This window comes from Phyllobates terribilis, unplaced genomic scaffold (genome assembly GCF_046119375.1).
Source record: "Phyllobates terribilis strain yellow unplaced genomic scaffold, ASM4611937v1 Scaffold_29__1_contigs__length_15306474, whole genome shotgun sequence".
In the NCBI taxonomy this organism is placed as follows: Eukaryota; Metazoa; Chordata; class Amphibia; order Anura; family Dendrobatidae; genus Phyllobates; species Phyllobates terribilis.
Window position 1 is genome coordinate 1,054,123 of NW_027362789.1, and position 22,208 is coordinate 1,076,330.

Genomic DNA, 22,208 nt, shown 5'->3' on the forward strand with positions numbered 1-22,208 from the left:
ATGAACTCTACATGCCTGGTTCCCACCGTGAAGCATGGAGGAGGAGGTGTGATGGTGTGGGGATGCTTTGCTGGTGACACTGTTGGAGATTTATTCAAAATTGAAGGAATACTGAACCAGCATGGCTACCACAGCATCTTGCAGCGGCATGCAGTTCCATCCGGTTTGCGTTTAGTTGGACCATCATTTAATTTTAAACAGGACAATGACCCCAAACACACCTCCAGGCTGTAAGGGCTATTTGACCAGGAAGGAGAGTGATGGGGTGCTACGCCAGATGACCTGGCCTCCACAGTCACCAGACCTGAACCCAATCGAGATGGTTTGGGGTGAGCTGGACCGCAGAGTGAAGGCTAAAGGGCCAATAAGTGCTAAGCATCTCTGGGAACTCCTTCAAGATTGTTGGAAGACCATTTCCGGTGACTATCTCTTGAAGCTCATCAAGAGAATGCCAAGAGTGTGCAAAGCAGTCATCAAAGCAAAAGGTGGCTACTTTGAAGAACCTAGAATATAAGTCATATTTTCAGTTGTTTCATGCTTTTTTTGTTAAGTATATAATTCCACATGTGTTAATTCATAGTTTTGATGCCTTCAGTGTGAATGTACAATTTTCATAGTCATGAAAATACAGAAAAATCTTTAAACGAGAACGTGTGTTCAAACTTTTGGTCTCTACTGTATATTTCTTCTTGATACTCATATGACAGAAAATATTGGCCCTTACTATCGCTTAAATTGCCAGGAGCTACCAAGATGCATACTCTGATTATCCCAGAGAGGTTTCACCACAAGTTACTTTTTTTTTTTTTTTTTTGATCTTTTCATTAGATGTGCTCTTGTCTATAGTCAAAGTTTTTCCCATCACCCTTTAAACCCTCTACATGGATCTGTACTTACACAAAGACCCCTAGGCTTGGACTACAGTGTTGCCTGCTGTTCTGAGGTTTGAGATGACAAGAAGAATAGTCAGGTTGCCGGATCAGAACCAGTAGGGCAGAGAAAATACAAAATCAGAAGACAGTAGTCAGTAAACGGGCCGGGATCACAAGAAACTAAGAAGAAAGGACGCAACACTGGAGCTGAAGACAGAAGACTTAACCAGCGGAGAACAAGGCTGTATCAGGCAGCTTCCGGCATTATGCCTGAGCTTTAGTAGGGTGTGGTGCTTTCCATTTGAGTTAAGTAGGGATCATATTTGACTTTAGAAGAGCGGATTTTGCTATATTGGTTTATGGAAGCCATGTTGCTTTTCAAGAGTTTTTGAGCCACTAATGTTGTGGAAACCTCTGTTTTTCCATTGACAGATGATGGACCTGAGTGGAGGCTTGTTTTTTGTGAGAGGAGTTGAAATTTTTATTGGTATTATTTTTGCATATTTCATATTTGGGAGGCAGAATGAACAAACAGTTGAACACCAAGCTCTACTGGTTCATATTATGAGGTTTTCTATTAGACTGTGAATTGTCTTGGTGAATAATTCAATATTTTTACATAACTTGCCATTTGTACCAACAGTTTAAGTAGAAATGTTGAAAAATATAAATTTCAAGAATATTTTATTCAAATATAATATTTTTTTACTTAGCAGATGACTGTACCAGGAGATCAGAGGGACAGCTGACATCTTCAATTTTCAAATCAGATGAGCTGGAGATCTCACAGGATACAATTGAAGGGAATGCTATTGCTCCAAATATACCATCATCCCTTTACAGCAAAGATCTGTCATCTGATCCTTTGAAACAGGTCCTGTCTTCTGATTCATTACCAACTACTAAGGAAAATCAAAGTCTCAAAATAAGCATTAAAAAAATAACTGCTCCTAAAGCTAAGAAGCCATTTTCACAGCCAGTATATGGAAATAGTTTTCCCCTCAAAAATTTTTTTCTTAAACATCAAAAGATTCACACAGCAAAGAATAGATTTCCTTGTTTCAAGTGTATGAAATGTTTTAATAAGAAAGCAAGTCTTCTTAGTCACCAAAGAACTCACATAGGGGAGAAGACTTTTTCATGTTCAGAATGTGAGAAATGTTTTACAGGTAAATCAAATCTTGTTAACCACCAGAGAACTCACACAGGAGAGAAGCCTTTTTCATGTTCAGAATGTGGGAAATATTTTACAGATAAATCAAGTCAGAGAAGACATCAGAAAATTCACACTGGGGAGAAGCCTTTTTCATGTTCAGAATGTGAGAAATGTTTTAACCGGAAAGCGCATCTTGATAGGCATCAGAGAACTCACACAGGGGAGAAGGCTTTTTCCTGTTCAGAATGTGGGAAATGTTTTTTCCGGAAAACGCATCTTGATAGGCATCAGAGAACTCACACAGGAAAGATGCCTTTTTTATGTTCAGAATGTGGGAAATGTTTTAACCAGAAATCATATCTTGTTACACATCAGAGAACTCACACAGGAGAGAAGCCTTTTTCATGTTCAGAATGTGGGAAATGTTTTAACAACAAATCAGCTCTTGCTAGACATCAGAAAACTCACACAGGGGAAAAGCCTTTTTCATGTTCAGAATGTGAGAAATGTTTTACAGTGAAATCACATCTTGTTAACCACCAGAGAACCCACACAGGAGAGAAGCCTTTTTCATGTTTAGAATGTGGGAAATATTTTACAGAGAAATCAAGTCTTATCAAACATCAGAGAAGTCACACAGGGGAGAAGCCTTTTTCATGTTCAGAATGTGGAAAATGTTTTAACCGGAAAGCGCATCTTGAGAGACATCAGAGAACTCACACAGGAAAGATGCATTTTTCATGTTCAGAATGTGGGAAATGTTTTCACAACAAATCATCTTTTGTTAGACATCAGATAACTCACACAGGGGAAAAGCCTTTTTCCTGTTCAGAATGTGGGAAATGTTTTACAGGGAAATCAAATCTTGTTAAGCACCAGAGAGCTCACACAGGAGAGAAGCCTTTTTCATGTTCAGAATGTGGGAAATATTTTACAGAGAAATCAAGTCTTATCAAACATCAGAGAATTCACACAGGGGAGAAGCCTTTTTCATGTTCAGAATGTGGGAAATGTTTTAACCGCAAGTCAAATCTTCTTAGTCACCAGAGAACTCACACAGGGGAAAAGCCTTTTTCCTGTTCAGAATGTGGGAAATGTTTTAACCGGAAAGCGCATCTTGATAAACATCAGAGAAGTCACAAAGGGGAGAAGCCTTTTTTATATCCTTAATGTGGAAAATGTTTTACTTGAAAAAACACACTTTTAGCAAGAAAAAATCTTGCTAATAAATGAGTGCATACTATAAACTGGAGGTAGCTTCTTGTGACTGAAAACAATGATATAGTGTCCTTCCTGATCAGTGATAGAACTGTTCTCTCCCCCAGCCCCACACTTATATGATTGTTGCAGAGGAGGAGAGGAAGATACTGGAACCTGTACAGAAGGCTGCACGTCCTGACTGAGCAGCTGAAGAACCTAGCTCAAGGACCTTTCTGATTATGTAACACTGTTTTACATATTTTTAAAAGTTGTCAGGTTCCGTTATGAACTGAGCCATTTCTCAATGAGCTTGACCTCCTGAATTCAAATTGGACAATGAGTTTTCCTTTAACTGCTACATATAATTATTGATAAAAGTTTCAGTACTTTGAAACATTATTTTTATAAATATACAGATGCAGAATATTTTGTTATGCCACTTTTCTGATATTTATTTAGAGAAAACGTAGAAACAATTCAAATAACTAAAACCTGTCTAAACCCTATTGCGAATTTTAAACAGTTACAGAAATTGCACTACAAAATTAGTCCTCATTCAGTGACAACTGTTTTTTGTTTGTTTCTTGTACTTCTGTATCGGATCATCAATTAAAATTATGCAACAGTAATCTTCAAGCATTGATGGATTTCATTTTCCCTGATATCTTTTCTCCTTAGCTGCAATATCTTGGTTACATCTCTCACCATCCTCGTCTCTCACTACTCCACAGTTTGGTGAAAGAAAAGTCTAGATTGTAAGAAATTAATCATTAAGGACATGTTACAGCCAAGATCTTTATATGTTTTGAGGAGAAATAATACATTAACTATGAAGAGTTGGTATCTGCCCTTGAGTTTCCCAAAAAGTTAGTTACCACAAATGCAAATGTACACCATACTGCCTTTTCCTTGCCCTGCAGCAACTGAAGAAACTCCTCATCTTGAAAAAGGTTATGAATCTGAAGTCCAATAAAGACTCCGTCTTTTATATTTGCTTCACTTAACCTTGGAAAGTTATCAATCAGATGCAGGAATGCTTTTACATTTTTATCCATAGCCTTTACAAAGTTCTTCATTAGGCCCTACTTGATAAGATTTTGTTACCACCATTGCCTAGGTGGGTCCTCAACTTCTGGATGCAGGACAGTTTACTCCCTTTATGAAGTGAATGTCAGAGAGGCCAGTCCCTTTTTTTTGTAGCAATATTCTCTTGCATGACTATCCCACTCACACAGAAAGCAGCAGTACTTTCATGCAACAACCCTGACGACATATATGAACAAGCAGATGTAGGAGCTCCTGCCGAGCATCTAGCTATTTATCCCACATAGGACCTGACGACCATCCTGAAAATCGTCATACATCTACCAGTGTGGAGGTACTTTGTTGCAGGGGAAAAAAATGACCAGGAAAAGCCCCATAAAGACTGCGGGACAAGCAGGATCTCAGCTCAAAGATGACACCACGGTTGTCACGCTGGAGACAGGTTGAGCAGGTGAGACGAGGAGGAGGGAAGTGGTGGCCAGGCTGTAGCAATTTGCCTGAAAGAAACACAGGTCTCAGCAGGTGACAGTGGCCTTCTTATAGCAGTTACCCACACCTGTGCATGGGTTCCAAGTGGAGGAGTTGGGTGTGCAGGAGATGGGAGAAGCAGCCGCATTGAAGGGGATGAAAAGACCATAAAATTGCATGTGGCACAATACTCACTGCCCCACGGCCTAATCTGCACCAATGGGACATACTGGTACCTGAGGAACCTACTTTAAAAGACGTTTTCATTGCATTGGTACATTGTAAATTCTCCCCATCTGCTTTCAATGTACATTTTGGGGGTCTTAAAGATGAGATAGCAGGAATACGACACAAACTAAAATAGAGAAAATAGAGCAGGGGTAGTGGAAGGCAGAGTCAGTGCAATTGAGGACCAGATAGCCTATACAAGCAAGGAGAACAGGCTTGCAGAACAGCAAATATCAGCACAGCTGGCAGAAACAGATGATCTTGAAAATAGATCAATGATATACCACTTATTGGTGTGCCTGAAAAAATAGAAGGCTCCTTTCCTACTGAATTCTTTGAAAACTGTCTGAAATTAATAATCAGGCTTGAACTCTTAACCCTCCTATAAGCTGTAGAACGAGCTCATAGGGTGCTCATCTTCCTCCTGGGCTTCCACAAAGACCTGTGCTGGCTAAAGTTTTACAGTACCGGGACAGAGATATTATCCTGTGACAGGCAAGGGATCCCCCAGATGTAACAATCAATGGGTCCAAAATCTAGATCTTTCCAGATTATTCTATAGAAGTTCAGAAACAAAGAGACAGATTAATTGATATAAAAAAACATCTGAGAGATCTGCACGTTCCATATTCAATTATTATATTTAATAAACTTTTCTGAATTGACATCTTCAATAAACCAGCAGCATGGGAATTATCCATAAAGTTCTCCAGATACTGATATTCATCGGTTTTGACAAACCCATGGATCCGCAGCAGCTGAATATCAAACTTAAAACACCAAAGAAAACAATACGGATCAGGTTAGCACAATCTGATACAAATACTCTTAAATGTTTGTTGGGCAAGACCCTATTTGCGCTACTTTCTCCCTAGTGTTTTATCTTGGATACAGCAGCAGTACATTGGAATCGTCTCCCGGTCTGGCAATTGTCAAAGAAGATCTCGGCTGCAGAGAGAATTATTTATATATCTACATAATGGAATACTTTTACAATCGACTATCATCAAGGTAACGGCTCATGTTACAAATTATTAGACAAACAGGAGGATCCATTATGGACATGGACAGTTCTACAAACATTTCCTAATGACAATACGTTTACGTTTACACTTGAATGGGACTCTAATTTAAATAATTGTCTGCACATTATGTTAACATGTTTATATAAAAACAGAACACAATTGTGCAAAACTACAACTGAAAAAGTTCAATCTTTAGCTAAGGACTGTGAAGACCTGGGGTCTTCTTTTGGACTACTACTACTCAGACATCACAGTGTGAGGGTAAAGCAGTGTGGCAATATTTTATTGAACCAAAAGCGGACATTAAACAGAACAGTCCCAGCAAATACCCAAGATAGTACAACATTACACAGTCTCGTCCTTCCGCTGACCTGCCAGGGATAGAACTGCAATTTTGGGACTTCCAGGGCCAACTACCTCAAACAGTGGCCCCTGCTTTTGGCGGGCACCAACAGAGAGGAGGTAGCAGCTTTGGAAGCTGACAGTACATCGAGGTACAAGGCCAAAAGACTCAAGGGTCCCACTAGCCTCACCGAGCGTTTCTATGGGTTCCAGGTGACCAGAGGGTCCCACCTGGCAACCCCAAACATATCCATGGGGCCAGGTGACTTCATCGTCCCAACCTGGTCTCCCCAAATGTATCTATGGGTTTTCTGATGGTCAATGGAACAGATCCTTATCCTTCCAGTCAGGGCCGTACATCCTTAGGTGGAATCATGTAGAATCCAAATGTGTGTCTCTCTGGATTGAGCCATGATACCAAGCTGATGCCCTGAAGACTCTGACTGATTTTTGATTCTCTCTTTCAATTCTCACTGCTACAGAGGTATACAGTTAGGTCCATATATATTTGGACAGAGACAACATTTTTCTAATTTTGGTTCTAGACATTACCACAATGAATTTTAAACAAAACAATTCAGATGCAGTTGAAGTTCAGACTTTCAGCTTTCATTTGAGGGTATCCACATTAAAATTGGATGAAGGGTTTAGGAGTTTCAGCTCCTTAACATGTGCCACCCTGTTTTTAAATGGACCAAAAGTAATTGGACAATTGACTCCAAGGCTATTTCATGGACAGGTGTGGGCAATCCCTTCGTTATGTCATTCTCAATTAAGCAGATAAAAGGCCTGGAGTTGATTTGAGGTGTGGTGCTTGCATTTGGAAGGTTTTGCTGTGAAGTAAACATGCGGTCAAAGGAGCTCTCCATGCAGGTGAAACAAGCCATCCTTAAGCTGCAAAAACAGAAAAAACCCATTCGAGAAATTGCTACAATATTAGGAGTGGCAAAATCTACAGTTTGGTACATCATGAGAAAAGAAAGAAAGCACTGGTAATCTCATCAATGCAAAAAGACCTGGGCACCCCACGGAAGACAACAGTGGTGGATGAGCGCAGAATAATCTCCATGGTGAAGAGAAACCCCTTCACAACAGTCAACCAAGTGTACAACACTCTCCAGGAGGTAGGTGTATCAATATCCAAATCTACCATAAAGAGAAGACTGCATGAAAGTAAATACCGATGGTTCACTGCACGGTACAAGCCACTCATAAGCATCAAGAATAAAAAGGCTAGATTCGACTTTGCTAAAAAACATCTAAAAAAGCCAGCACAGTTCTGGAAGAACATTCTTTGGACAGATGAAACCAAGATCAACCTCTACCAGACTGATGGAAAGAGAAAAGTATGGCGAAGGCGTGGTACAGCTCATGATCCAGAGCATATCACATCATCTGTAAAACATGGCGGAGGCAGTGTGATGGCTTGGGCATGCATGGCTGCCAGAGGCACTGGGTCACTAGTGTTTATTGATGATGTGACACAGGACAGAAGCAGCCGAATGAATTCTGATGTATTCAGAGCCATACTGTGTGCTCAGATCCAGCCAAATGCAGCCAAACTGATTGGTCGTCGTTTCATACTACAGATGGACAATGACCCAAAACATAGAGCCAAAGCAACCCAGGAGTTTATTAAAGCAAAGAAGTGTAATATTCTTTAATGGCCAAGTCAGTCACCTGATCTCAACCCAATTGAGCATGCATTTCACTTGTTAAAGACTAAACTTCAGACAGAAAGGCCCACAAACAAACAGCAACTGAAAACCACCACAGTGAAGGCCTGGTAGAGCATAAAAAAGGAGGAAACACAGCGTCTGGTGATGTCCATGAGTTCAAGACTTCAGGCAGTCATTGCCAACAAAGGGTTTTCAACCAAGTACTAGAAATTAACATTTTATTTACAATTATTTAATCTGTCCAATTACTTTTGGTCCCTTTAAAAACAGGGTGGCACATGTTAAGGAGCTGAAACTCCTAAACCCTTCATCCAATTTTAATGTGGATACCCTCAAATGAAAGCTGAAAGTCTGAACTTCAATTGCATCTGAATTGTTTTGTTTAAAATTCATTGTGGTAATGTCTAGAACCAAAATTAGAAAAATGTTGTCTCTATCCAAATATATATGTACCTAACTGTATGTCCCTTAAATAGTTAAAGTTGTCCTTTCATGTACGCACCCACAGGTCAAGGATTAGGGAGGGTATTATTCCACAGGGCTCATCTCTCATTGTTTGAGCATTTAATCATTTTATATAGTTGATATAGCAGGGGGTTCTTGTAAATCAACATCTAGATGGCTTTAGTACAATATGTAATTAGCATAGTAACAAACATTGTTTAAAAACCAAGAGACGTCAACATTCAGCTTTATACAAATAATCGTATGTCCTTCTTGACCAACCACAGAAATACACATACATTCACAAACACAATACTGAATTTCTCTTGGCTTAACAAATGTACACTTCTGGCTGATTAAGATAAAAAGCTGTTTAGTCACAAGGACCTATTAAGGTTTGAATCTTATCCAGAATATAAAAAATAAATTCTAACACTATCACATCCATATTACAATTGGAACATAAGCCTATAATGAATAAATTGAAAAAACTGCAACGAGACTGGGATGATTATCATATTATACAAAAGAAAGAAACACAAAGTGTACCCTGAGTGATCGAACAAAAATCAAAAAATTCTCTACCTATACAACTAAAGGACAAGGCTAATGAATGTATTGATACAAGTAAAAAAAATATTGAAAATAATAAGATCGAACCGAAGATAACAAATAACAAAATAATTGTCCTACCAAATAGAATTGAACCTTTATCAATTGCAACAGTTGAATCTACAAAAAGTACTGTGAGCAAGAGCACAAATTTGACAAACTATCCTCCTATACAAAATTCAAATACACTACTTCCATCTTCTGAATGGAAAACCTCTACGTTCATTTCGGTTCTTAATGCAAAAAAAATCTAGACAACATTAGACTACAAATAAATAGAATCAATGTAGAAAGGGAAAGAGCTTGTCTAAGTAAAAATAAAATGGAGACAACTAGAGGCAATAAATTAAATAAAAGTCTAATTCCACCTAATGAAATTGAATCTCTTGCTCTAATCGAATTCTCAGATCCCATTTGTACTCCACTACTGGACCTCTCAATATATGACACTACATCAGACATTGTTTCCGCTACTAAAAAAACAAGCAATATTATCATAGTGGACAATACCACAACTGGTACTAAAGGTCTGGTACCTTTTTTACCTCGGGCTGTATCTCCTAAGAAAGGGCAATTAACCAATACTTCTCTTCCAAACCAGGGAAAAGAAAAAATCTACTAATACTCACAAATATTTTTAATCTGTCAGACTACCCTTCATAAAATGATGATAAATTAGTATCATCAAAAGGACTTTCTTTTTGTGCCACAAACAAACCCAAAGACTTTGATCTGTTTTTAAATCTTCAGGTATTTACGAGGAACATGACACTGAAAAGACATTCATAGGCAATTTCTCGCTTATGCATTAAGTGGACCCTATCTTTTACCACATGCGTTTCAGAAATACATAGTATAGCTGGATGGAACTGTTATAAATACGTAAAAAAAGCACATCTCTTAGTGGCTTCCCCATCAACCGGACCGGACATTCCACGCTATCACATCTAGCGTACCCTTCCTGGTATAATGTGGCCCCATCCTGGTCACCTTCCTGGTATAATGTGGCCCCATGCTGCTCCCCTTCCTGGTATAATGTGGCCCCATGCTGCTCCCCTTCCTGGTATAATGTGCTCCATCCTGGTCCTGTTCCTTGGATAATGCGCTCCATCCTGGTCCCTCTCCTGGTATAATGTGCTCCATCCTGCTCCTGTTCCTTGGATAATGTACCCATCCTGGTCCTGTTCCTTGGATAATGTACCCCATCCTGGTTCTGTGTCTTGGATAATGTGCCCCATCCTGGTCCCCTGCCTGGTATAATGTGCACCATCCTGGTCCCCTTCCTGGTATAATGTGCCCCATCCTGGTCCCCTTCCTGGTATAATGTGCCCCATCCTGGTCCCTTTCCTGGTATATTGTACCCCATCCTTGTCTCATTCTTTGGATAATGTGCCCCATCCTGGTGCCGTCCCTTGGATAATGTGCCCCATCCTGGTTCCCTTCCTGATATAATGTGCCCCACCCTGGTTCCATCCCTTGGATAATGTACCTGATGTATTGTGTCCCATCCTGTTTCTGTTTCTTGGATAATGTGCTCCATCCTATGCCCCTTGCTTTGATATTTTGTCTTATTCTTCTGCAACACATGAAAAAAAAACGATTCTAGCAGCCGGTGCAGCAGCCGCCAGCTGACTTCGGTGTCCCCACCATCACACATGACGTCACTGCCCCAAGTCATGGGCATGCCGAGGTCATCTGTTGGCTGCAAATAGGCCAGTGACGTGTATTGCAGTGCAGGGAGCTGGCGGATCCCCTGCGCTGCAATATATTTCAGCTGAATGTGTGTCTGAGGATGCTTATCTAGCTGATATATTCCCTGGTGTCAGCGGGCCACCTCCACATCTGGGCCAAATGCAGCGGTGATTTGTCTGCCCCCAGGAAACCCCCCTTAAGCGATATTTACCTTAACACATATTGTCTACAGTGTCTCAAGAACTTGACAGTGAAGCGACCCCTTACTTTATCTAATATATAGTATACTGTTAGTATCAATGGATCTATACACACAAAGATACACAGATAACCACAATGCACAGAGATACATACAGTGAAGGAAATAAGTATTTGATCCCTAGCTGTTTTTGTAAGTTTGCCCACTGACAAAAGACGTGAACAGTCTATAATTTGAAGGGTAGGTTAATTTTAACATTGAGAGATAGAATATTCCCCAAAAAAATCAAGAAAATCACATTGTATAAATTAGATACATATATTTGGATTTTGCAGTGAGAAATAAGTATTTGATCCCTCTGGCAAACAACACTTAATACTTGGTGACAAAAGCCTTGTTGGCAAGCACAGCAGTCAGACGTTTTTTGTAATTGATGATGAAGGTTGCAGTCATGTCAGGAGGAATTTTGGTCCACTCTAGAGATGAGCGGTGTTCGACTAGAACTGTTCGCCAATCTCAAATTCGAGCTGTTTTGGGCGGTGTTCGAGTTGTTCGACGAACCCGAACAATTTGCAAAAAATTCGGCTGTTCGAGGTTATGTTCGATAACTGTTCGTGCACCAAAAGCGTGTCCTGCATGTCTGGCGCTATTTAGAGCACCAATCATGCAGGGATTGTCTGCCACTCACTGTAATGCCACAGCCATGGTGGTTGTGGCATTAGAGTTATTGCCCAAATCGATGGGAACTGTGCTCACAGTGAAACATGAAAAGCCGGCAATTCAGCAGCGGCGTACACCGGTACCCGACAATTTAGAACCGAAAGAATAGAGCTTCACACATAGATTAGATAGATAGAAACATGTCAGTCACATATATAAGAAGTACAGTGACAGTGTTGCTTACTGTACTTGTCATTTAGTGTAAAGGATTTATTAAAAAAATATATTAGTGTTTTCATGCACCGTCTCTTTAAAAAAGCCGGCCGGCAATTCAGCAGCGGTACCCGACAATTTAGAATGGAAGGAATAGAGCATCACTCATAGATTAGATAGATAGAAACATGTCAGTCACATATATATGAAGTACAGTGACAGTGTTGATTACTGTACTTGTCATTTAGTGTTAAAATAAAGGATTTATTTAAAAAAAAATTAGCGTGGGGTTCCCCGTAATTTTAGGCTCTAGCGGAGGTTAAGCAGACAGCTGGGGCAGATGTTTGAAGCCTGGGAAAGGATAATACCCACGGAGCTTCCCAGGCTACTAATATCAGCCCCCAGCTGAATACCTAGCCCTTACTAGCTATTAAAATGGGGGACCCCCCAAAAAATTGACGTGGGGTCCCCCCTATTTTAATAGCTAGCAAAGGCCAGGCAGACAGCTGGGGGCTGATATTAATAGCCCAGGAAGGGTGACATGAATATTGGCCCCCTCCCAGGCTAGAAACACCAGCCGTCAGCCGCCCCAGAAATGGCACATCCATAGGATGCGCCAATTCTGGCACTTAGCCTCGCTCTTCCCACTGCCCTGTAGCGGTGGCAGTGGGGTAATAGGGCTGGGGTTGATGTCAGCTTATAATGCCAGCTGACATCAAGCCGAGGTTAGTAATGGAGAGGCGTCTATAAGACACCCCCATTACTAACCCCATAGTCAAAGTAAAAAAAAACACAAACACCCAGAATAAAGTCCTTTAATTGAAATAAAGACACAATTCTTTATTGTTCTAAATTAAACCATACTTACAATCACGCCCATTCCAGCTGAAGCCAATGATCCCCTGCAATAAAAGAAAAATAATAAAGCAACATAATCCTTACCTTTCCATGGTTCCCACGACAGCTTCAGCTCTGCTACATCGAGATGACAAGCTGGACCGCAGTAGAAAGCTGCCATCCAGCCTGTCATCCCGCAGACACTGAGAAGCGCAGGCTTGCTTGCGCTCCTCAGCGTCTCTCTGTGACGGCATCCAGATGAGCCGAGTTCATGTCCAATGAACTCGGCTCACCTCATGCACGTCACTGACAGCGTGGGAAAATTCTCACGCTGAAGCGCTGAGTGCAGGAGAATTCTCCCACGCTGTCAGTGACGTGCATGAGGTGAGCTCATGTCCAATGAACTCAGCTCACCTCATGCACGTCACTGACAGCGTGGGAAAATTCTCCTGCACTCAGCGCTTCAGCGTGAGAATTCTCCCACGCTGTCAGTGACGTGCATGAGGTGAGCCGAGTTCATTGGACATTAACTCGGCTCATCTGGATGCCCTCACAGAGAGACACTGTGGAGCGCAAGCAAGCCTGCGCTTCTCAGTGTCTGCGGGATGACAGGCTGGATGGCAGCGTTCTGCTGCGGTCCAGCCTGTCATCTCGATGTAGCAGAGCTGAAGCTGTCATGGGAACCATGGAAAGGTAAGGATGATGTTGGTTTATTATTTTTCTTTTATTTCAGGAGATCGTTGGCTTCAGCTGGAATGGGCGTGACGGTAAGTATGGTTTAATTTGGAACAATAAAGAATTGTGTGTTTATTTCAATTAAAGGACTTTTTTCTGGGTGTTGTGTTTTTTTTAAATACTTTACTAGAAATTCATGGTGGTCATGTCTAATATTGGCGTGACCCCATGAATTTCGGGCTTAGGGCCAGCTGATAATGCCAAGCTGGCCCTAACCCCTTTATTACCCAGTGAGCCACCGCACCAGGGCCCTGGATGAGTTGGGTACAGCGCCAGAAGATGGCGCTTCAATGAACGCGCCATTTTCCGGGGTGGCTGCGGACTGCAATTTGCAGCGGGGGTGGCCCAGAAAGCTTGGGCCTCCCTGCGCTGCGGATTCCAGCCCCCAGCTGCCTGCTGTACCTGGCTGGACACAAAAACAGGGCGAAGCCCCACGTCAATTTTCTTTAAATTATTTCATGAAATAATTAAGAAAAAAAGGGCTTCCCTACATTGTTGTGTCCGGCCAGGTACAAATAGGCAGCTGTTGGTTGGGGGCAGCCCGTTCCTGCCTGCTGTACCTGGCTGGACACAAATATAGTGCGAAGCCCCATGTCAATTTTTTTTTTAATTATTTCATGAAATAATTAAAAAAAAAAGGGCTTCCCTATATTGTTGTGTCTGGTCAGGTACAAATAGGCAGCTGGTGATTGGGGGCAGCCCGTTCCTGCCTGCTGTACCTGACTGGACGCAAATATAGTGCGAAGCCCCACGTCAATTTTTTTTAATTATTTCATGAATTTCCTGAAATAATTTAAAAAAATTGAAGTGGGGCTTCGCACTATATTTGTGTCCAGCCAGGTACAGCAGGCAGGAACGGGCTGCCCCCAACCACCAGCTGCCTATTTGTACCTGGCCGGACACAACAATATAGGGAAGGCCTTTTTTTCTTAATTATTTCATGAATTTCATGAAATAATTAAAAAAAAAATACGTGGGGCTTCGCCCTATTTTTGTGTCCAGCCAGGTACAACTAGGCAGCTGGGGGCTGGAATCTGCAGCGCAGGGAGGCCCAAGCTTTCTGCCCCCCCCCCCCCCACTGCAAATTGCAGTCCGCAGCCACCCCGGAAAATGGCACGTTCATAGAAGCGCCATCTTCTGGCGCTGTACCCAACTCATCCAGGGCCCTGGTGCGGTGGCTCACTGGGTAATAAAGGGGTTAGGGCCAGCTTGGTATTATCAGCTGGCCCTAAGCCCAAAATTCATGGGGTCACGCCAGTATTAGACATGACCGCCATGAATTTCTAGTAAAGTATATAGTGAAAGTTAAAAAAAAACACAAACACCCAGAATAAAGTCCTTTAATTGAAATAAACACACAATTCTTTATTGTTCTAAATTAAACCATACTTACCATCACGCTCATTCCAGCTGAAGCCAACGATCTCCTGCAATAAAAGAAAAATAATAAACCAACATCATCCTTACCTTTCCATGGTTCCCATGACAGCTTCAGCTCTGCTACATCGAGATGACTGGCTGGACCGCAGCAGAACGCTGCCATCCAGCCTGTCATCCCGCAGACACTGAGAAGAGCAGGCATGCTTGCGCTCCTCAGTGTCTCTCTGTGACGGCATCCAGATGAGCCGAGGTCATGTCCAATGAACTCGGCTCACCTCATGCACGTCACTGACAGCGTGGGAAAATTCTCACGCTGAAGCGCTGAGTGCAGGAGAATTCTCCCACGCTGTCAGTGACGTGCATGAGGTGAGCTCATGTCCAATGAACTCAGCTCACCTCATGCACGTCACTGACAGCGTGGGAAAATTCTCCTGCACTCAGCGCTTCAGCGTGAGAATTCTCCCACGCTGTCAGTGACGTGCATGAGGTGAGCTGAGATCATTGGACATGAACTCACCTCATGCACGTCACTGACAGCGTGGGAAAATTCTCACGCTGAAGGGCTGAGTGCAGGAGAATTTTCCCACGCTGTCAGTGACGTGCATGAGGTGAGCTGAGTTCATTGGACATGAGCTCACCTCATGCACGTCACTGACAGCGTGGGAGAATTCTCCTGCACTCAGCGCTTCAGCGTGAGAATTTTCCCACGCTGTCAGTGACGTGCATGAGGTGAGTTCATGTCCAATGATCTCAGCTCACCTCATGCACGTCACTGACAGCGTGGGAAAATTGTCACGCTGAAGCGCTGAGTGCATGAGAATTTTCCCACGCTGTCAGTGACGTGCATGAGGTGAGCTCATGTCCAATGAACTCAGCTCACCTCATGCACGTCACTGACAGCGTGGGAAAATTCTCCTGCACTCAGCGCTTCAGCGTGAGAATTCTCCCACGCTGTCAGTGACGTGCATGAGGTGAGCTGAGATCATTGGACATGAACTCACCTCATGCACGTCACTGACAGCGTGGGAAAATTCTCACGCTGAAGGGCTGAGTGCAGGAGAATTTTCCCACGCTGTCAGTGACGTGCATGAGGTGAGCTGAGTTCATTGGACATGAGCTCACCTCATGCACGTCACTGACAGCGTGGGAGAATTCTCCTGCACTCAGCGCTTCAGCGTGAGAATTTTCCCACGCTGTCAGTGACGTGCATGAGGTGAGTTCATGTCCAATGATCTCAGCTCACCTCATGCACGTCACTGACAGCGTGGGAAAATTGTCACGCTGAAGCGCTGAGTGCATGAGAATTTTCCCACGCTGTCAGTGACGTGCATGAGGTGAGCCGAGTTCATTGGACATGACCTCGGCTCATCTGGATGCCGTCACAGCGAGACACTGAGGAGCGCAAGCAAGCCTGCTCTTCTCAGTGTCTGCGGGTTGACAGGCTGGATGGCAGCGTTCTGCTGCGGTCCAGCCTGTCATCTCGATGTAGCAGAGCTGGAGCTGTCCTCGGAACCATCGAAAGGTAAGGATGATGTTGGTTTATTATTTTATTTTTATTGCAGGAGATCGTTGTCTTCAGCTGGAATGGGCGTGACGGTAAGTATGGTTTAATTTAGAACAATAAAGAATTGTGTGTTTATTTCAATTAAAGGACTTTATTCTGGGTGTTTGTGTTTTTTTTTAAACTTTGACTATGGGATTAGTAATGGGGGTGTCTTATAGACGCCTCTCCATTACTAACCTGGGCTTGATGTCAGCTGGCATTATAAGCTGACATCAACCCCAGCCCTATTACCCCACTGCCACCGCTACAGGGCAGTGGGAAGAGCGAGGCTAAGTGCCAGAATTGGCGCATCCTATGGATGCGCCATTTCTGGGGCGGCCGACGGCTGGTGTTTCTAGCCTGGGAGGGGGCCAATATTCATGGCACCCTTCCTGAGCTATTAATATCAGCCCCCAGCTGTCTGCCTAGCCTTTGCTAGCTATTAAAATAGGGGGGACCGCACGTCATTTTTTTGGGGGGTCCCCCATTTTAATAGCTAGTAAAGGCTAGGTATTCAGCTGGGGGCTGATATGGGTAGCTCCGTGGGTATTACCCCCTTCCCAGGCTTCAAACATCTGCCCCAGCGGTCTGCTTAACCTCCGCTAGAGACTAAAATTACGGGGAACCCCACGCTAATTTTTTTTTTAATAAATCCTTTATTTTAACACTAAATGACAAGTACAGTAATCAACACTGTCACTGTACTTCATATATATGTGACTGACATGTTTCTATCTATCTAATCTATGTGTGATGCTCTATCTTTCTGTTCTAAATTGTCGGGTACAGATGCTGAATTGCCGGCCGGCTTTTTTAAAGAGACGGTGCATGAAAACACTATTATTTTTTTAAATAAATCCTTTACACTAAATGACAAGTACAGTAAGCAACACTGTCACTGTACTTCTTATATATGTGACTGACATGTTTCTATCTATCTAATCTATGTGTGAAGCTCTATTCTTTCTGTTCTAAATTGTCGGGTACCGCTGCTGAATTGCCGGCCGGCTTTTTTAAAGAGACGGTGCATGAAAACACTAATATTTTTTTTAATAAATCCTTTACACTAAATGACAAGTGCAGTAACCAACACTGTCACTGTGCTTCTTATATGTGTGACTGACATGTTTCTATCTATCTAATCTATGTGTGATGCTCTATTCCTTCTTGTCTAAATTGTCGGGTACCGGTGTATGCCGCTGCTGAATTTGCCGGCCGGCTTTTTTAAAGAGAGTGTCTTCTGAGCAGTTTGTCAGCTTTTGGACACTTTTGAAGTTGTTTTCTATGTGTTTTTGTTTGCCTGCCATTGGTTTTAACGGTGTTCGACGGTGTTCTAAGGTGTTCCACGAACAGTTCGACGAACAGTTCCTCGAACATCCCGGTGTTCGACGAACCGAACCGAACCCGAACACTACGGAGGTGGCTCAACACTAGTCCACTTCTCTTTGCTGATCATCTCTAAATCATTCAGATGTTGAGGCTGTCGCTTGGCAACTCGGAGCTTCAACTCCCTCCATAAGTTTTCTATGGGATTAAGGTCTGGAGAATGGCTAGGCCACTCCATGACCTTACTGTGCTTATTTTTGAGCCACTCCTTGGTTGCCTTGGCTGTATGTTTTTGGGTCATTGTCTTGCTGGAAGACCCAGCCACGACACATTTTTAATGTCCTGGCAGAGGGAAGGAGGTTGTCATTCAGAATTTTATGGTACTTGGCTCCAATCATTCTTGCATTGATGCGGTGAAGTAGTCCTGTGCCCTTAGCAGAGAAACACCCCCAAAACATAATGTTTCCACATCCATGCTTGACAGTGGGGACGGTGTTCTTTGGGTCATAGGCAGCATTTCTCTTCCTCCAAACACAGCGAGTTGAGTTAATGCCAAAGAGTGCAATTTTTGTCTCATCTGACCACAGCACCTTCTCCCGATAACTCACAGAATCATCCAGGCATTCATTGGCAAACTTCAGACGGACTTGCACATGTGCCTTCTTGAGCAGGGGGACCTTGCAGGCACTGCAGGATTTTAAACATTTAAGGTGTAATGTGTTACCAATGGTTTTCTTGGTGACTGTGGTCCCAGCTGCCTTGAGCTCATTTAAAAGTTCTCCCTGTGTAGTTTTAGGCTGATCTTTCACCTTCCTCATGATCAAGGATACCTCACGAGGTGAGATTTTGCATGGTGCCACAGATCGATGTGGATTGACAGTCATTTTGTATTTCTTCCATTTTCTTACTATTGCACCAATAGTTGTCTCCTTCTCCCCCAGCGTCTTACTTATGGTTTTGTAGCCAATTCAGCTTTGTGCAGGTCTATGATCTTGTTTCTAACATCCTTAGAAAGCTCTTTGGTCTTGCCCATGTTGTAGAGGTTAGAGTCTGACTGATTAATTGAGTCTGGGGACAGGAGTCTTTTATACAGGTGACTATTAGTGATGAGCGAGCATGCTCGCTACTGCTCGGCGCTCACCGAGTATTTCCGGGTTGCTCGGACGGGAACTCGGGTCCCCTCCCTGCATGTTTGGCACTCTTTAGAGAGCCAATGAACATGCAGGGATTGCCTGCCATGCACTGTAATGCCATAGCAATGTTGGTTGTGAGCATTACAGTGATTGGCTGGCCGCACAGCGTCATCAGGTCTATATCAGACCTGGCGCCGCCATGCTCATCACAGTCACTCCGGAATCAAACAGTGTAGGGAGCGGTGCTGCTGCGTCAGGGAGAGATTTGCTTGTGTATTAGGTAGTGTAGGGATAAAAACCGTACATTGCACATATCCATCTTAACAAACAGTCCTTCTGAGGACTAATCCATCAGCAGACATATCAGGCAGGCAGGGTGTATAGGCAGACAGTGCATATAGCACAAGAGGCTCCATTCCAATTCTGCCTTCTGCTGCTGTTAGATATTTCTATACAAAGGCCCAGGTCTCAGGGGCCAGGAATACTTTTCCTTGGATCTTAATCCTCATTATTTGCTTAAAAAGCAATCCAGAGAACACCGTTTTTCTCCGCCATTTGCTTGTGTAGGGAGAGGTGTGCTGCGTCAGGGAGAGATTTGCTTGTGTATTAGGTAGTGTAGGGAGAAAAACCGTACATTACACATATCCATCTTAACAAACAGTCCTTTTGAGGACTAACTAATCCATCTGTAGAGATATCAGGCAGGCAGTGTATATAGGCAGGCAGGCAGGGTATATATCAGACTGCAGTGCATATAGCACAAGAGGCTCCATTCCAATGCTGCCTTGTGCTGCTGTTAGATATTTCTATACAAAGGCCCAGATCTCAGGCATCAGGAATACTTTTCTTTGGATCTTAATCCTCATTATTTGCTTAAAAAGCAATCCAGAGAACACAGTTTTTCTGCGCCATTTGCTTGTTGGCACTGCAGAATACAGCCAGGTCCTTTCCATATTACAGCGCTAGAAATCCATCTATTTAAAACTGTGTTACACCGATCACTTATACGTTGTCAGAAAATACTGCCATTTCTGGCCTCAATTAAAAATTTCTTTCAGTGTGTCAGTGAAGCAATTCACAGCAGTTTGCTGTTCACACTACTTACCTACAGGCCAGGTATTTAAAACTCTGTTTTCTCCGTCACACGGATCACATATAAGTTCGCTCCAAACTTAGTCATTTGTAGTGAGCGTGGAAGATACTGTCCTCCATTTAAAATGGGCAAGGCACGTGGCAAGGGACGGGGAACTGGACGTAATGGTAATGGTGCATGCAGAGGCCAAGGACAAGGCCGTGGGCAAGCCGAAATTGTGCCACAACAAACTCCCACATCTTCTCGCCTGACCTTCCTGTCCCAGTTTCTAGGGGACCGCAGCACACCACTATTGAACCCAGAGCAGTGTTAAAAGGTTGTCGGTTGGATAGCGGATAATGCTTCCAGTCACTTTGCCACCACAAACACCCTGTCTTCCACATGGTCAAGTCTCAGTAGCCGTGAGTCTGGACCGCATATTCCTGACCCTGATACTCCTTCTTCCCACCAGGCCGAGTACCCAGAGACAACTGATCCCACACTTGGACACTCTGAAGAGCTGTTCACTTTTCCATTTATATTCGAGCCTCTCGCCCTGTCCACTTGAAGCGGGGCAAGAGGAGATCGCATGTAGCGATGCCCAAATATTTGAGCAGCCACGGTCACACGAAGGCGACGGTGGGAAAGTGTCACAAGAGGTGGACGACGATGAGACACAATTGCCAGAAAGTCAGGAGGAGGACCAGGGTGCGGAAGTGGAAGACGAGGTGGTGGACGATATAGTAACTGACCCAACCAGGCAGGAGGACATGCAGAGCGAGGACAGCAGCACACAGGGGGAGGGAGGCAGAGCACCCTAACAGGCAGGAAGAAGCAGTGTGGTAGCCGCAGACACAAGGCAGGCAACCGTTCCCTGTAACACCAACACGAAGGAAGTTGCCAGTACAACTGTTAGGTCTTCCCGAGTCTGGTTGTTTTTTAAAGACTCTGCTGATAACTCCAAAAAGGCCATTTGCACCACCTGCCAGGCCAGCATCAGCAGGGGTGGCAAAAAGACCATCCTGACCACCACCAGCATGATCAGGCACATAGCAGCAAAGCACCCGACTTTGTGGGCCGAACCCCAGGGTCCAGGAACAGTGTCTGCGGGTGGCACCATTGCTTCTTCTGCTGTTGTGCATGCAAGCCAATCCCCTGTCCATGGTGAATGCGAAGATACCTCCTGCCCTGCACCTGTCGTTGCACACTCTCAAGTAGCAGAATCAGAAAGCACGTCCTTGTCCTTGTTCCAGCGCAGCATTCAGTTGTCCATACCCCAGTCCTTGGAACGCAAGCGCAAATATGCAGCCAACGCCTCACAGGCCACACTAGTAAATTTTCACATTTCACGACTGCTTGCGCTCGAAATGTTGCCTTTTAGGCTCGTGGAGACGGAAGCATTACGCAACCTGATGGCAGCAGCCGTCCCTCGGTACTTGGTCCCCAGCCGCCACTATTTCTCCCTGTGTGCCGTCCCCGCATTACACAAGCACATGTCCCAAAACATTAGCTGTGCCCTCAACAACGCAGTTACCGATAAAGTCCACCTGACCACGGACACGTGGACAAGTGCTTGTAGGCAGGGACGGTACATCTCGCTGAGGGCACACTGGGTTAACATAGTGGAAGCCGGGACCCAGTCGGACCTTGGGACGGAACACGTCCTCCCGACGCCAAGGATTGCGGGCCCAAGGTCAATCAGGGTTGCCCCCACGGTCTACAGCTCCTGCACCTCATCCTCCTCAGCCTCCTCCTCCTCTTCAGCCTCCATCTCCGAAATGACCACATCAGTCACAAGCTGGAAGCACTGCAGCACTGCCTCGGCCAAGCGGCAACAGGCTGTGCTGAAGCTAATATGCTTAGGTGACAAACCATACAATGCTGAAGAGTTGTGGACAGCTCTGAAAGAGCAGGAAGATCTGTGGCTCACACCGCTGAACCTACAGCCAGGCATGGTCGTATGCGACAATGGCCGGAACCTGGTGGCAGCTCTGAGGCGAGGCGAGCTTACACACGTACCATGCCTGGCCCATGTGCTTAACCTCGTGGTTCAGCGGTTTCTCAAATCCTACCCGGAGCTGCCGGATCTGCTTGTTAAAGTACGCCGCCTGTGTGCCCATTTTAGAAGGCTTCCGCCACCCTTCCAGTGTTTCAGCAGCGTTTGCAGCTTCCGGCTCACAGACTGGTGTGTGATGTCCCCACGCGTTGGAACTCTACACTGCAGATGTTGGGAAGGATTTGTGAGCAGAAGAGGGCAGTTGTTGAATACCAGCATCAACAAGGCCATCGGTGTTCAGTTCAGACTCCACACATAAGACCTCAGGAGTGGACATGGATGTCAGACATAC

General features: G+C 44.0%; 1 pseudogene; it reads left to right on the plus strand.

Moving 5' to 3' along the window:
• Window positions 1-22,208, plus strand: part of LOC141178574 (uncharacterized) — an 86,633-nt pseudogene that overhangs the window by 29,353 nt on the left and 35,072 nt on the right.